The sequence below is a fragment of the Scyliorhinus canicula genome, chromosome 25, assembly GCF_902713615.1.
Source record: "Scyliorhinus canicula chromosome 25, sScyCan1.1, whole genome shotgun sequence".
NCBI lineage: Eukaryota > Metazoa > Chordata > Chondrichthyes > Carcharhiniformes > Scyliorhinidae > Scyliorhinus > Scyliorhinus canicula.
Genome location: NC_052170.1, coordinates 23,368,079 through 23,383,793, shown reverse-complemented (window position 1 = coordinate 23,383,793; position 15,715 = coordinate 23,368,079). Strand labels below are relative to the sequence as shown.

General features: G+C 46.8%; 1 long non-coding RNA gene and 1 other non-coding gene across 2 annotated transcripts in view; both read left to right on the top strand.

Annotated features, from left to right (window-relative positions):
• LOC119956981 overlaps positions 1-14,439 on the top strand; it is a 39,935-nt gene extending 25,496 nt beyond the window's left edge. The window contains exons 3-5 of the long non-coding RNA XR_005458726.1: positions 10,758-10,870; positions 13,249-13,413; positions 14,049-14,439. This is a non-coding gene — a long non-coding RNA (uncharacterized LOC119956981). The remainder of the gene's footprint in view (positions 1-10,757; positions 10,871-13,248; positions 13,414-14,048) is intronic.
• trnas-uga lies at positions 11,642-11,723 on the top strand. Its single transcript has one exon. It is a non-coding gene; the product is annotated as a tRNA-Ser (tRNA).
• Positions 14,440-15,715: the final 1,276 nt, after the last annotated feature.

Below are 15,715 nucleotides of genomic sequence, written 5' to 3'. Positions count from 1 at the left end.
TCTAACTTTCGCTGGCAGTTTTGGGCCTGTAATAAACCCCCAACATTGTGATTGCCCCCTTCCTGTTCTGAGCACTACCCAGATTGCCTCATTGTATGAGGCAATGCAGTGTCCTCCTGCAGACAGCTATAATATTTTCCATAACCAGTAATGCTACTCCCCCACCCCTTTTACATCCCCCCCATCTCTCCTGAAACATCTATATCCTCCAATATTCAGCTGCCAATGCTTCCCTTCCTTTAACCATATTTCTGTGATAGCCACAACATCATAGTTCCAAGTACGAATCAGTGCTCTAAATTAATATGCCTTACCTGCTATACTTCTGGCGTTGAAACAAATACACTTAAAATCACTGCCTTTGAGCAGACAGGATGATGTTGTTCTCTTATTTTTGTTCTCGACTTCCCCTACAGTTATTACACCCCCCTGCCATACTAGTTTAAATCCTTCCGAGTGACTCTTTCAAACCTCCCAGCCAGGATATTGGTGTCCCTCCAGTTTAGATGCAACCTGCTCTTCTTGTACAGGTCCCACCTGCCCCGGAAGAGATCTCAATGGTCCAGAGATCTGAAACATAGAACGATACAGCGCAGTACAGGCCCTTTGGCCCACGATGTTGCACCGACATGGGAAGTCAAAAACTAAAGGCCATCTAACCTACACTATGCCATTATCATCCATATGCTTGTCCAATAAACTTTTAAATGCCCTCAATGTTGGCGAGTTCACTACTGTTGCAGGTAGGGCATTCCACGGCCTCACCCCTCTTTGCGTAAAAAACCTACCTCTGACCTCTGTCCTATATCTATTACCCCTCAATTTAAGGCTATGTCCCCTCGTGCTAGCCACCTCTATCCGCGGGAGAAGGCTCTCACTGTCCACCCTATCTAACCCTCTGATCATTTTGTATGCCTCTATTAAGTCACCTCTTAACCTTCTTCTCTCTAACGAAAACAACCTCAAGTCCATCAGCCTTTCCTCATAAGATTTTCCCTCTATACCAGGCAACATCCTGGTAAATCTCCTCTGCACCCATTCTAAAGCTTCCACGTCCTTCCTATAATGAGGCGACCAGAACTGTACGCAATACTCCAAATGCGGCCGTACCAGAGTTTTGTACAGCTGCAACATGACCTCATGGCTCCGGAACTCAATCCCTCTACCAATAAAGGCCAACACACCATAGGCCTTCTTCACAATCCTATCAACCTGGGTGGCAACTTTCAGGGATCTATGTACATGGACACCGAGATCCCTCAGCTCATCCACACTGCCAAGAATTTTACCATTAGCCAAATATTCCGCATTCCTGTTTTCTTTCCAAAGTGAATCACCTCACACTTCTCTACATTAAACTCCATTTGCCACCTCTCAGCCCAGCTCTGCAGCTTATCTATGTCCCTCTGTAACCTGCAACATCCTTCCACACTGTCTACAACTCCACCGACTTTAGTGTCGTCTGCAAATTTACTCACCCAACCTTCTGTGCCCTCCTCTAGGTCATTTATAAAAATGTCAAACAGCAACGGCCCCAGAACAGATCCTTGTGGTACGCCACTCGTAACTGAACTCCATTCTGAATATTTGCCATCAACCACCACCCTTTGTCTTCTTTCAACTAGCCAATTTCTGATCCACATCTCTAAATCACCCTCAATCCCCAGCCTCCATATTTTCTGCAATAGCCGACCGTGGGGAACCTTATCAAATGCTTTACTGAAATCCATATACACCACATCAACTGCTCTACCCTCGTCTCCCTTTTCAGTCACCTTCTCAAAGAACTCGATAAGGTTTGTGAGGCATGACCTAGCCTTCACAAAACCATGCTGACTATCCCTAATCATATTATTCCTATCTAGATGATTATAAATCGTATCTCTTATAATCCTCTCCAAGACTTTACCCACAACAGACGTGAGGCTCACCGGCCTATAGTTACCGGGGTTATCTCTACTCTCCTTCTTGAACAAAGGGACCACATTTGCTACCCTCCAGTCCTCTGGCACTATTCCTGTAGCCAATGATGACATAAAAATCAAAGCCAAAGGCTCAGCAATCTCTTCCCTGGCTTCCCAGAGAATCCTAGGATAAATCCCATCAGGCCCCGGGGACTTATCTATTTTCACCTTGTCCAGAATTGCCAAAACTTCTTCCCTACGCACCTCAGTGCCATCTATTCTAATAGCCTGGGTCTCAGTATTCTCCTCCACAACATTATCTTTTTCCTGATTGAATACTGACGAAAAGTATTCATTTAGTATCTTGCTTATCTCCTCAGCCTCCACACACAACTTCCCACCACTGTCCTTGACTGGCCCTACTCTTACCCTAGTCATTCTTTTATTCCTGACATACCTATAGAAAGCTTTTGGGTTTTCCTTGATCCTACCTGCCAAAGACTTCTCATGTCCCCTCCTTGCTCATCTTAGCTCTCTCTTTAGATTCTTCCTCGCTTCCTTGTAACTATCAAGCGCCCCAACTGAAACTTCACGCCTCATCTTCACATAGGGGCTGGTTTAGCTCACCAGGCTAAATCTCTGGCTTTTAAAGCAGACCAAGCAGGCCAGCAGTACGGTTCGATTCCCGTACCAGCCTCCCCGGACAGGCGCCGGAATGTGGCGACTAGGGGCTTTTCACAGTAACTTCATTGAAGCCTACTTGTGACAATAAGCGATTTTCATTTCATTTTTCCTCTTAACAAGAGATTCCACTTCTTTGGTAAACCACGGTTCCCTCGCTCTACCCCTTCCTCCCTGCCTGATTGGTACGTACTTATCAAGAACACGCAATAGCTATTCCTTGAACAAGCTCCACATATCCAGTGTGTCCAACCCTTGCAGCCTACTTCTCCAACCAACACATCCTAAGTCATGTCTAATGGCATCATAATTGCCCTTCCCCCAGCTATAACTCTTGCCCTGTGGGGTATACTTATCCCTTTCCATCACTAACGTAAAGGTCACCGAATTGTGGTCACTGTTTCCAAAGTGCTCACCTACCTCCAGATCTAACACCTGGCCTGGTTCATTACCCAAAACCAAATCCAATGTGGCCTCGCCTCTTGTTGGCCTGTCAACATATTGTGTCAGGAAACCCTCCTGCACACATTGTACAAAGAACGACCCATCTAATGTACTCGAACTATATATTTTTTCCAGTCAATATTTGGAAAGTTAAAGTCTCCCATAACAACTACCCTGTTACTTTCGCTCTTTTCCAGAATCACCTTCGCCATCCTTTCCTCTACATCGCTAGAACTATAAGGTGGCCTATAGAAAACTCCCAACAGGGTGACCTCTCCTTTCCTGTTTCCAACCTCAGCCCATACTACCTCGGACGAAGAGTCTCCATCTAGCATCCTTTCCAACACCGTAATACTGTCCTTGACTAGCAGCGCCACACCTCCCCCTCTTTTGCCCCCTTCTCTGAGCTTACTAAAACACCTAAACCCCGGAACCTGCAACAACCATTCCTGTTCCTGCTCTATCCATGTCTCTGAAATGGCCACATCGAAGTCCCAGGTACCAACCCATGCTGCCAGTTCCCCTACCTTATTTCGTATACTCCTGGCATTGAAGTAGACACACTTCAAACCACCTACCTGAACACTGGCACCCTCCTGCCAGAGATCTGAAACCCTCCCTCCTACACCACCCGTTTAGCTTCATTATCCTCCTATTTCTAGCCTCACTGGCATTTGGCACAGGGAGTAGTCCTGAGATTAGAACCCTAGAGATCCTGATTTTTATCTTACTGCCAAACTCCCTTAACTCCTTCTGCAGGACCTCACCACACTTCCTGCCTATGTCGTTAGTACCTATATGTACTATGACCTCTGGCTGTTCACCCTCCTTCTTCAGGCTGTCCTGCGTTCGTTCAGAGACATCCTTGACCCTAGCACCAGGGAGGCAACATACCAACCTGGAGCCTCTTTTATGTCCATAGAAGTGCCTATCTGTGCCCCTTAATGTAGAGTCCCCTATAACAATCGCTCTCCTGCACTTCACCCTCCCCTGCTGAGCAACAGAGCCAGTTGCGGTGCCAATGTTCTGGCTACTGTTGCTTCCCATGGGGGGCTAACCCCCCCCCCCCCCCCACCCCCCCCCCCCCCCCCCACTGCAACAGTATCCAGAATGGTATACTTGTTGGAGAGTGGGACAGCCACAGCGGATTCCTGCATCGACTGCCTGCCCTTTCTAGCGGTCAGCCATCTGCCTGCCTCCATTTTGGTTGTGACCACGTCTCCATAACTCCTATCTATGGCGCTTTCCACCACCTGCATGCTCCGAAGTGCATCCAACTGCTGCTCCAACCGAATCACGCGGTTGTGAGGAGCTGCCATTGGTTATACTTCCTGCAGGAGTAGTTGACCAGAACACTGGAAGCATATAATAATAATCGCTTATTGTCACAAGTAGGCATCAATGAGGTTACTGTGAAAAGCCCCATTGCGGTCGAATCTGTACTGACGCATGAAAGGCACCTGACCTGCCTACCTGATCCCATTTGCAAGCACTTGGCCCATAGCATTGAATGTTATGATGTGCCAAGTGCTCATCCAGGTACAGTTTAAAGTATGTGAGGCAACCCCCCTCTACCACCCTCCCAGGCAGTGCCTTCCAGACTATCACCACCCTCTGGTTAAAAATGTTTTCCTCAAATCCCCCTAAAGCTCCAACCTTTCACCTTGAACTTGTGTCCCCCTCATAACTGACCCTTCAACTAAGGGGAACGGCTGTTTCCTATCCACCCTGTCCATGCCCCTCATAATTATTGTTGTTATTTACCGCACAGAATGAGGCCATCCGGCCCATTGTGTCTGCACTTACTGCAAAAGGAGCAAACTAGCTAGTCCCATTCCCCAACTCTATATTCATAGCCCTCTAAATTCATCACATTCAAATATATATCCAGCTCTCTTTTGAAACCTCCGATGGAATTCACCTCCACCACACTCCCAGGCAATGCATTCCAAACCCCAACAATTCTCTGAGTAATTAAATTTCTCCTCATCTCACTCTTAGCTCTTTTGCTAACCATCTTGATATTGTGACCCCTAGTCCTGGACATACCTGGGGCGGCATTCTCCCCTACCCGGCGTGATGGAGGGTGCCGGCATAGGGGAGTGGCGCCAACCACTCAGGGGTCGCGCCTCCCCAAAGGTGGGGAATTCTCCTCACCTTTGGGGGCCAGCCCCGCGCCGGAGCAGTTTGCACCGGTAGACTGGCGCAAACACCCGACGCCGTCGGAAGCGGGGCTGGCCGAAAGGCTTTCGGCGGTCGGCGCATGCGCCGGCAGTGACGTCAGCGGCCAGTTGCCGCTGACGTCACTGCCGGCGCATGCGCGATGCGGGGTTCTCCTCCGCGTCCGCCATGGAGGAGGCCGTGGCGGCGCGGAAGGAGAAAGAGTGCCCCCACGGCACTGCCCCGCAGAGTGAGTGGGGGGCCCCGATCGCGGGCCAGGCCTCCGTGGGGGCACCCCCCCGGGTCCGTTCGCCCCCCGCCCCCCCCAGGACCCCGGGGGCCCGCTCGCGCCGCTGAGCCCGCCGTTCCAGAGGTGGTTTAAACCTCGGCGGCGGGAGAAGGCCTCCCAGCGGCGGGACTTCGGCCCATCCGGGCCGGAGATTTAAGGTAATTTTTTTTAAAAATGAAATCCCGCCGGCGCCAGCTGTTTTCACAGGCTGCCGGCGGGATTTGCACAACGCCGGTTTTTGACCGGCGGGAGAATTACAAAACCTGCGGGAGCGGAAATAACGCCGCTTCCCGCCGATTCTCCGACCCTGCGTGGGGTCGGAGAATCCCGGCCCAGATAGTGAGAACAGAATATCCATCTTTTTTTTTAATACACATTTTATTGAGGTATTTCTTGGTATTATAACAACAACACAATAAACAATGTGCATGAAACTATAAACAGTGCAAAAGCCTTCTCCCTCCCTTACAGGTCCCACCTTTATTAACCCCCTACTCAAAGCTAAACTAGCCCCGTCCCCCCTTCTGCTGACGATTAATTTTCCGCGAAAAAGGCGACGAACGGTTGCCACGGTAGCATTGTGGACAGCACAATTGCTTCACAGCTCCAGGAGTCTGCACATTCTCTCCGTGTGTGTGGGTTTCCTCCGGGTGCTCCGGTTTCCTCCCACAGTCCAAAGATGTGCAGGTTAGGTGGATTGGCCATGCTGAATTGCCCATAGTGTCCAAAATTGTCGTTAGTGTTAGGTGGGGTTCCTGTGTTATGGGGATAGGGTGGAGGGCTGGACCTTGGGTAGGGTGCCCTTTGCAAGAGCCGGTGCAGACGTGATGGACCGAATGGCCTACTTCTGTTTTGTTATGCTCTTGACGTAGCATAAGCTGCTTCCTTGATGTGTATTCTGACAAAGGAAGGTTCAAACTTGGAGATAGCTTTAACACATTTATTAAATGTGACCGGAGCGGATGGGATCTATCCCAGGTTACTGAGGGAAGCGAGGGTTGAAATAGCTGGGGCCTTAACAGACATCTTTTCAGCATCCTTGAGCACGGGTGAGGTCCCGGAGGACTGGAGAATTGCTAATGTTGTCCCTTAGTTTAAGAAGGGTCGCAGGGATAATCCAGGGAATTATAGACCTGTGAGCTTGACGTCAGTGGTAGGCAAACTGTTGGAGAAGATACTGAGGGATAGGATCTATTCACATCTGTTAGAAAAAAGACTTATCAGTGATAGGCAGCATGGTTTTGTGCAGTGAAGGTCATGTCTTACAAACCTAATAGAATTCTTTGAGGAAGTAACAAAGTTAATTGATGAGAGAAGGGCTGTAGATGTCACATACATGGACTTTAGTTTCCAAGGTTTCCCATGGCAGGTTGATGGAAAAAGTGAAGTTGTATGGGGTTCAGGGTGTACTAGCTAGATGGATAAAGAACTGGCTGGGCAACAGGAGAAAGAGAGTACCTACAGAAATACAATCCGATCAAGAATCAAATTTTACCTCAAGATTATTCAAGGAACATAGAACATAGAACAGTACAGCACAGAACAGGCCCTTCGGCCCTCAATGTTGTGCCGAGCCATGATCACCCTACTCAAACCCACGTATCCACCTTATACCCGTAACCCAACAATCCCCCCTTAACCTTACTTTATTAGGACACTACGGGCAATTTAGCATGGCCAATCCACCTAACCCGCACATCTTTGGACTGTGGGAGGAAACCGGAGCACCCGGAGGAAACCCACGCAAACAGGGGGAGGACATGCAGACTCCACACAGACAGTGACCCAGCCGGGAATCGAACCTGGGACTCTGGAGCTGTGAAGCATTTATGCTAACCACCATGCTACCCTGCTGGATAGTTATGGATAGCTTCGGAGTAAAACAATTTAAATCAACTGCGTATCATCCAGAATCGCAGGGAGCATTGGAACGGTGGCATCAGACATTAAAGACAATGTTGAGGGCTAATTGCCAAGAGTATCCATAGGATTGGGACAAAGGAATTCCATTCATAGTATTTGTAATTATGGATGAACCTAATGAGTCAACCAAATTCAGTCCTTTTGAACTATGTTTGGTCATGAGGTGAGAGCACCACTTAAATTGAATAAGGAAAAATTGTGAGTGAACAGTCTGAAATTACATTGTTGGATTACCTGTCAAATTTTAGGGAACAATTAAATAGAGCAGGTGAATTGGCTAGATAACATTTAAAAGTTGCACATGTGATGAAACGGGTAGTGGACAAGAAATCCAAAGTTCGTAGTTTTGCCAGTGGAGATAAAATTTTAGTATCGTTTGTCATTTCATAGAATTTATAGAATTTACAGTGCAGAAGGAGGCCATTCGGCCCATCGAGTCTGCACCAGCTCTTGGAAAGAGCACCCTACCCAAGGACAACAGCTACACCCTATCACCATAACCCAGTAACCCCACCCAACACTGAGGGCAATTTTAGGCACTAAGGGCAATTTATCATGGCCAATCCACTTAACCTGCACATCTTTGTGGGATCTTTGTGACTGTGGGAGGAAACCGGAGCACCCGGAGGAAACCCACGCACACACGGGAAGGATATGCAGACTCCGCACAGACAGTGACCCAAGCCGGAATCGAACCTGGGACCCTGGAGCTGTGAAGCGATTGTGCTATCCACAATGCTACCGTGCTGCCCATGTGGGAGTACCTTTAAGAAATGGATGTTTAAGCAATGCATCTTTAAGAAATCGGCAGCTCATATTACTGAAGTGATGTCAGAGTGTGGGGGGAGCTGAGCTCACTTCTGCTTTCAGTTTCAGTTTGAGAGAGAGCAGCTTAAAAGTGCCTGGCTGGTTTGCTGTGAGCTGTTTGAAAGGAGAAAGCCGGTTTGAGGAGAAAGCTGGGTTTTGTTTCTGTGTTTTGCAAAAAGCTGCAAGAAGAAAACACAGAACTAGTCTGTTGATATCTGAAAATCCAAAGTCTATAAGTATATTGAATGTAACCTCATGTCTGTTGTTAAAGGTGAAGTCTTTTGGAGGTTTGTAGGAACATTTTGAGGGATTATTTAGTGTTGTATTATTTTCGGGATTATCTTTGAAGTAAGGGGTTGTTAAGTGATCCAATGTTTATTTGAAAGGTTAAGTTGAATTCATGGAATTAACATTGTTTTGTGTTTAAAAACCCATGTGTCCATAATTGTAATACCACACCTGGGGAACAAGCCATGTGCTTCAAAAGCAACAATGCATTAAAGGGAGAGGTTGGTTGAACTCCATGATACATTTTGGGGCTCTGAAAACACCGCTCCCATAACATGTTACCAGTGGTAGGGGAACCTTTAAAAGCAAGGTTTTCTGGACCTTACCAGATTGAAAAGAATTATGTGAGGTGAATTATGTGGTAAAAACATCAAATGGGAAGAAAATTCAGTGTGTCATGTGACTATGCTTAAAATGTACTTTGAAAGGGAAGGGAAGCAAATGGAGATTTTAATGATTCTAACTCAAAGTGATGAACTGAATCCAGATGACTCTGGATGTAATGGGAGTGAGGTGACTCTGAGGTGTTATGGGAGTGTCCCTTTAAGAAATGTTTTGTCTTATCACATGGCTTCACTGATGTCAATGTGTGCGTGGAGCTGGGCTGTGGCTCTGAGTTTTACTTTTGCTTTGGTTTGGGGCTGTTGTATGGCTCTGAGTTTTTTTGCTTTCATTTTCACATTTGGCTGCTGTATTCAGACAGACAAGTGTCTTGAAGTCTCTCTCTCTGCATTGTAAAAGCTGTTTCCAGATGACTTGATAACTTGAAAATAAATAACTGCTTTCTGGAAGGAATTTAAACCTGATGTTTTGAAAAGGAAACAAGAGTGTATACCAGGTCTTGAATGGTGTGTGTTGGGCCACACCTTTGAAAAGGGGTTCCTGGTTTATGGTATCTTGTTATAAAATTGGAACAGTTTAAAGGGGAAAATGTATTAACTGTCATACATAGAGTAATGTAGCTATGTGGGGTATTTATGTTTGTAGTTGATAAAAATGCTTACTGTATGTGTTGATAAAAATGTTAACTAAATTTGTCGAATAAACTTTGTTATTCATTAAAAGTGCTTGAGGCCTCTGTCGAATAACACCTGAAAGGTAGGCCCTTGTGCTCCTCATAACCAAAATTAATAAACAGTTGAAGGTCAGGTGAACTCCATCATATACTTTGGAGTTTTCTAAACCCTGGCCCATAACACAATAAACATTATTATTATTAACTCCACAGCTCCGTCAACCACACTTCCTCATAAACTGCAATGAGCAAGGAATGCATTCCATTCCATTTGTCCAATTTCTCCATTGCATTTGTTCTGATGATGCAACATTCCATGGCAGTATTACCGAGATGTCTTTCTTATTCCTCGACCAAACATTCCTCCACCCCCCCCCCCCCCCCCACTCACTGTGGTTGTCAGGGCTCTCAATTGCATCTGACCCACTTTCTGCACTTCAGTTTTGACTCCTTCCCCTCCCTCCCAGATTTGCTTTTCCTTGTCTTCACCACCTCACCAGCCTCCACATGCAACAAATCATTCTCCACCATTTTTTCTTCCTCCAATGTGAGACCACCAACAGATACATTGAATCCTTTTTTTTCCAAAATTCTGAGGGTACTGTTCCCTACCTGACAGGTGTGCCCCTAAATCACCCCCACCATGCTTTATTCACACCTTTCTCCCACAAAATCCACAATGAACATCAACAAAACACACATTCTTCATAGCAACACCCAATAAAGGTGTTATGTAGGTAACAATAAATAGTCACTAATTAGTGGCTGAAAAATACAAGAACCCTTGTACATCTGGCGAATACTCTGTCAGTATCAATCGGTATTCTATCTGCGCCGACCGATATAGAATGGGAATGCCTCATACTCTTCCATCCTCTCTGCCTGTATCACTACCCACTGTTCTCTCTTCTTTTTCAAGATGCCACTGGAGCGTCGCGACTCTCTGTGAGCTCTCCCCCATAGGTTCTCTTCTTACATCTCTTATAATCACACTAACCTTTTAAAATTTAATTCTAAAACTAATACTATCTCCAACCATGCACTATACTCCGTATTCTACACCCGATATCTGTGTCTATTATTTGCATTGTGTATTTATCGTATGTCCTATGTTTTTTTCATATATGGAACGATCTGTCTGGATTGTACCTTGGTACATGAGACAATAATCTAAATGTAAATTATTCTCTCACTCTCGATTCCACCATTGTCTCCACGTGGATCCAACGCTGGGCCCTGTTATTAGCTGCCAACAATTATTCCTTCGAACATAGGCGCAAGACTAAAACCATGAATGCCAACACGCTAAGCCAATTGTCTTTGCTGACTGGCCCCTCATCGACCCCCAGGACAGTCAAGGTAGGTGCAACTCTGAATTTCATGAACTCCTTGCTTGTTACGGCATCCCGGCTCTGTGAATGGACCCAGATAGATCCAATCCTATCAAAGGTTCGGCATGTGGTATTGTACGGTGGCAGCATTGACAGCTTCCAGGCGAGTTAAGGGTACTTTCCTCCAAGTTGTCTGAGTTCAGCATGGAGGATGAAATCCTGCTGTGCTGTATCATAGAATTTAGTGCAGAAGTAGGCCATTCGTCCCATCGAGTCTGCTCCGCCATTCAGACGATAAAAATTAACACATTTATTACAATTCAATTCCAATACACCTCCACTCCTTCCTTGACCTGTACCCAGAGCTGGGGTTCTCCGTGTTAAGGGGAAGCCACGCTCTCTTAAAGGGAAAGTTCATATTCCAGGGAAGTCTTGGGAAATCGTATGCTCCTGATCCCGGGACCTCCATTTGGCTCATAACAAGGTTGAATGCCTTCCAAAAGCCCAAATGCAACACATCTACTGGTTCCCCTCGATCCATTCTGGTTGAGACTTCCTCGAAAAACTCCAGTAAAATAGTCAGACACCATTTCCCTTTCATAAAGCCATGCTGACTCTGCTTGATTAGATCATGATTTTCCAAATGTACTGCTATTACTTTCTTAACACATTACATAAATTTCTCCCTCTTCCAATCCCCTTTACTGTAACATTATTCTCGGGCCTTTTCACAGTAACTTCATTGGAGCCTACTTGAGACAATAAGCGATTATTATTATTACAGTCAATATTTAGCGCAGCTGCGATGGCCGAGTGGTTAAGGCGTTGGACTTGAAATCCAATGGGGTTTCTCCGCGCAGGTTCGAGCACTGCTCGCAGCGACTGTGATTCAAGATGTTTGTTCAACTCCCCACATTACAGTCAATATTTGGGCCTGAAATAGATTTACAATGAATGCATGTAAACACACTCAATGTGGTGAATAAGGTTGGTGAGCTATGACCTCAAATAGTTGTGTGGGTATATGCGGATATTCGGTGGGGGCGGGAATCGCGTCGTGCCTGTCGGTGGGCCCATCCCGGCGATTCTCCGGCCCGCGATGCGTCGAAGTCCCGCTGCTGTTATGCCGGTCCTGCCAGCGTGAATTAAACAAGGTATTTACCGGCGGAACCAGGCAGCGTGGGCGGGCTCCGGGGTCCTGGGGGGGGGCAGCGCGATCTGGCCCCAGGGGGGTGCCCCCACGGCGGCTTGGCCCACGATCGGGGCCCACCGATCCGTGGCCGGGCCTGTGCCATGGGGGCACACTTTTCCTTCCGCGTCGGGCATCAGCCTCTGCGATGGCCGATACGGAGGTGACCCCCCCCCCCTCTGCGCATGCGCAGGGATGACGTCAGCAGCCACTGACGCTCCCGCGCATGTGCGGAATTCCACCGGCCGGCGGAGTCCCTTCAGCCCCGACTGGCATGGCGCCAAAGGCCTTTCCCGCCAGCCAGCGACGCGCCAGCCACTCCGGCGCGGGCCTAGCCCCTAAAGGTGAGGGCTTGGCCCCTAAAGGTGCGGAGGATTCCGCACCTTTGGGGCGGCTGGAGTCGTTCACGCCACTCCATCCCGCCGGGACCCCCCACCCCGCCGGGTAGGTGAGAATCCAGCCCCTTATTCCTTTTCCCCACATATATGCTGGTCTCCATTCCCTCCAATTTTAGTTTAGTCTCTCCCAACCACATTGGTGAACCTTCCCATGGGATTATTGGACTCAGTCCTCATGAGAACCATACAAACATATGAACATGGATTAGGAGGAGGCCATTCAGCCCCTCGAGCCTGCTCTGCCATAATAAGATCATGGCTGATCTGATAGCAACCTCAAATCTGCATCCCCCTACCTCCAATAACCTGTTACTCCCTTGCTTACCAAGAATATATCCACTTCTGCCTTAGGAATATTCAAACCTGTCTCCTGCCCTGAACCGGTTCCCTATGCCCCAATAATCTGACGCTGTCCTTCCTGCACTATGCATCAAGCCACAATAATCCCGAAAGTGAACAATTGGATTGTTATCATTATTTCAAATTTATTTAATTAATTGATTGAAATTTTTCAACTGCCCTGATCGGATTTTAATTCTTACCTCCTGTTGTTAATCCAGGTTTCCGATTACTAATTCAGTAGCATAACCATAATGTCCATTCATGCCTTAAATTTTCTATTTATGTACTTGGCATGTCTTCACTTCGAAGCTCATGTGTTAAGACGTGAAGTGTGACCAAAATGCAGAACCGTGTAACTTGAAAGTAGAGCAACATCAACTGAATCAAGCTGCCAACTGATTCACTGCCACACAGGGAGAATCGCATTAACCCAGAATTACTTGCTAGAGCAGATTCATTCTCTTATCTTTTGACAAGAGCAAACCCTCCACATCCGCTTATGAAACTTCTGTACTCCAGTCATCTCTGCCTGGCTTTGAGGAATTCCACAGAAGATGAAGAAAGAGTTGTTATTGGTGCTTGGAATCCTGGTGCATATTCTATTCATTCCTGCCCGAGGCGGGTTCCGTGGGCGATTCTCAGGTATGCAATTGTAAATTTCTCTAATATCTCAAAAATTGTTTGTGGACATTTTTTAAACTATTTGTTCTCCGATTGTTACTGTTTGATTCTATCAAATATCTGGACGGCGCAGTGGTTAGCACTGCTGCCTCACTCAGTGGGACCGGTGGGACTCACCAGGGACCCAGGTTCAATTCTAGTCTTATATATATTTGCATGACTGGGGAGAGTGACTCACTTCTGGACACCGCTCCCAGCGCCAGCACAAACCAAAAGTGATTCAGCTCCGGCTGGAGAACGTAGTCGACAAAACAGAGAATCCAGCCCCTGTTTATTGGTTACTGTGACAATAGTGGCTACACTTCACAAAGTACCCCATTAATTTAAAAGCACTTTGAGAGGTTGGGTGGTCATGAAAAGTGTTATAAAATTGGGAGTCTTTATCTTTCCTTGTACTATGCAGTAAGTCATTGGATGTGTTTCAGAATGAAGAGTGAGTCTGTGAAGGTTGCATGTTTTATTAAGCAGGAACACCCAAGGTTTTGTGTGGTCCAGATATAATTGGAGGGACAATGACAAACCCAACTTTGTGGAATCTCATTATTTTCCTCTGCCTGAGTACTGAATGATCATTAATTGTCTAATTTGTATTGCAGCATACTTGGGCTGGTGCAACATACCTGAAACAGCATGTCGTTTGGGAAACTGCAAACCAGATGAGTTGATTTTCCCATTGAAATGCCGTGGCAATTTGAATTGTTGCAAACTTATGGAGTGGAAGATCCTCTAGTGATAGATTTCTACCAGCCTGCGATCTCCAATTCCTCACTGAGTTAAACCTTTGTTCATGATATGCAGTTTAGATTTTCAGGCCAGGAAACCTGTCAACTTATATTACCGCTGTTTGAACTCAGGAATTAAACTTAATGCATTGAATTCAGCTTCCTAACAGTTAATTGTTCCTATTTCAGACCAATATGTCTGAGAGCAATGAGTTAAAGATGGATTTGGGAGTGGAAAAGCATGGGGAAAACACAGCAAATTGCAAAAGAACTCCACTGCAGGGACTCTCTAAATGCAGAGCTGTGCACGTTCTCCCCATGTCTGCGTGGGATTCCTCCGGGTGCTCCAGTTTCCTCCCACAGTCCAAAGACATGCATGTTAGGTGGATTGGCCATGAAAAAAATTACCTTTAGTGATCAAAAGGTAAGGAGGGGTTATTGGGTTACGGGGATAGGGTGGAAGTGAGGGTTTAAGTTAGGGCAGCACGGTAGCATGGTGGTTAGCATAAATGCTTCACAGCTCCAGGGTCCCAGGTTCGGTTCCCGGCTGGGTCACTGTCTGTGCGGAGTCTGCACGTCCTCCCCGTGTGTGCGTGGGTTTCCTCCGGGTACTCCGGTTTCCTCCCACAGTCCAAAGTTGTGCGGGTTAGGTGGATTGGCCATGATAAATTGCCCGTAGTGTCCTAAAAAAAAGTAAGGTTAAGGAGGGGGGGTTGTTGGGTTACGGGTATAGGGTGGATACGTGGGTTTGAGTAGGGCGATCATTGCTCGGCACAACATCGAGGGCCGAAGGGCCTGTTCTGTGCTGTACTGTTCTAATCTTGTTATAACCAGCCGAGTGGGTTAAATAAAGTTCATCCCTCCTCAACTGGGAGCATAAGAATTTGGGTGTACCGCTCCAGAATCATAACAAATTTGGGAGACCTCACCTAGCGACGGGTCGAAACAACATAGCACGTGTTAGGTACAGAGTCAATCTCATTTTTTAATTTGTTTATGGGACGTGTACATCGCAGGCTGTGCCAGCATTTATTGCCCATCCCTAATTACCCTTGAGGGGGCAGTTAAGAGTCAACCACATTGCTGTGGGTCTGGAGTCAAATTAGGGCCAGACTGGGTAAGGACGGCAAATTTCCTTCCCTAAAGGACATTCGTGAACCAGATAGGTTTTTAACGACAATCGACAATGGTTTCATGGTCATCATTAGACTTTTAATTACGATTTTTATTGAATTCAAATTTCACCAACTGCAGTGATAGGATTTGAACCAGGGTCTGCAGTGCATTCCCCTAGGTTTCTGGTTTCTTAGTCCAGTGACAATACCACAATGCCACCGCCTCCCCTTACTCTACACTGTCCCAACAAACAATTCCAGGACTAATATCATAATATCCCTACAGTATAGAAGGAGGCCATTTGGCCGATCGAGTCTGCACCCTACCATAATGCCCTGCCCAATCCCTGATCTAACCATTGGAAACTCAGGGGAAATTTAGCATGGCCAATCCACCTAACCTGCACATATTTGGACTTTAGGAGG